Raw genomic sequence first — 2,042 nt, forward strand, 5'->3', positions numbered from 1 at the left:
TTTGAGAGTTTGCGGGGCAGGCATATTGATCGCATGAGTAGCAAGTTTATTTGTCAAACCAGAACATTCAAGATCGCCAGAGCCAAACATAAATGATTCAAATCATTTCTTGGTTCAAGGTGGGACTGGGGATACAAAAAACCAAAAAGCCAAGAAATTGCTAATTGGATGTTTTATAGATCCTTTAATAATTGATGAGTTTGATCAATAAGTCCGTTGACTAACTTGTCAAAAGTGTTCGTCAACGCTTCAAATGTTAACGGTTTGACACCCCCTACACTATTTACAGTACATGGAAAATCCTATGTATAGGGCATGTCAAGTGAAGTGAATTGGAGGAAAAATGTGGTCCTGCACCCTGATTTTGTGCATTTTTGGGGAGGAGAACTAAGACAAACATCACAGTCAACTTCCCCCATCCGCTCATTGAATTTTCAATAATCGAGTGATTTCGAGTGAGCTGTGTTACAAAACCCAACAAAGTGAACATGTTTGGCGAGATTCGGTGACTGCACTATCAAATTGGCTCAATGCCACAATGATATTTTCTTAGACAAGCAGTTAGAATGAAATAAATGTTAAAAATCAATGCATGCACAGTGCGGTTTGGCTGGGTATGTTATCTTTGCTTTTACTCCATGGAGTAACGTCAGTTGTTCATAAATGCGTTCACTTGACAAGCCCTATACCTGTATTTTTCTGTTTATACCTTAAGAAGAAGTGTCCAAAACTTTGCTTATCTTCAGGGCTTTTTAAAACTGAAAATAAATGCCCATTGAAATACAACAAAGATGGGAAAATAGTCCTTAATGTGAAAATTAACCTTGAAAAAAAGAGCAAGTGATGGGTGCTTTCCTTACTTCAAACATGACTGGCAGCCAAACGATACAAGGGCGGGAATTTCTCTAAACCTTTCTGGGAGGCGTCAAATTGTTGGTGAAATTCTAGACACTTGACCACTATATGACTTGCACTAAGAAATAATTCCATTCAAAACCAACCCGAACATGCCGTTGCGTAAATTGCGATGCAATATCTCATCCATTCCATGCCACAAATGACCCGAACATCGCAATAAATGAAAAATAAAGTTTCAAAATTTCAATGCCCAACTAGATAATGTCTTCATTCTCGCCGCACGCAATGAATATGTCGTGCCTTTTGTATTGAAGCGATATCTTTCATGATTTTGGTCACATTCCAAGTCAAATGTATGTCATATTCCCATTCATAGTATTTTAAGTAACTTTAAATTGGTCCATGCTCTCGCGGGTGTAAGGTTGCACAAAAGAAACGAAAGATTTTTCCCACCCCATCAGTTGATCATAAAGACCGAATTTAGTTGAAAAGGAAGTAGAACGGATGGAAAAAATAAACACCTTTCGAGGATTAGAACTTTTCGTTCACCGTACTCGCAGACTAAGATATGGATCATAAATCTGCGAAACAAACAAACATTAACAACGTAATGGAGCGCATAACGCGCTTGCCTGGCGCGCAAAATGGCGACATGGGTTTTATTCTGAACATCGCGCAACCTTCTGAATGAGTGAGACACTCGACTCGGGTGGCTCGGTCGGGTCAAGCGACAAGATTCCAGTCGCTTGCGAGGGCTGGCCCAATGGACCCTGTTCACCCTGTTGAGCTAGTCGACTCGGGGCCTCAGCTTCCTTCTGCCACTCTCAGGGTGACTCATCCGAAGCCCCTAAACTTTGATCGACAGCAAAAAACAACACCTTCGTTCAAGAAATAGTCATATTTGAACCATGAAAGGAGGCATGAAATTCAAAACCTCATTTGAATTATCTCAATACTCAATCCTCTGTTGATGATCTATAGCTTTCTTTTATATTCTTGGTGGGTCGGTCTCCGCTGTAATTCATGGGTCTTCGTCACGCTGAGCGTCATTGGTGCGTCGTTGAGACCTCCTCCCCTCGCTCTCCCCGCTCTCCCCGCTCCCCCCCTGTGGCCCTTGGAGCTTGGCGTGTAGCGTGCCGTGCCCCGTGTCAGAGAGTGCTCACGCCTCAGTCACATTTCCTCGG

The sequence above is a fragment of the Tigriopus californicus genome, chromosome 8, assembly GCF_007210705.1.
Source record: "Tigriopus californicus strain San Diego chromosome 8, Tcal_SD_v2.1, whole genome shotgun sequence".
Taxonomy (NCBI): domain Eukaryota; kingdom Metazoa; phylum Arthropoda; class Copepoda; order Harpacticoida; family Harpacticidae; genus Tigriopus; species Tigriopus californicus.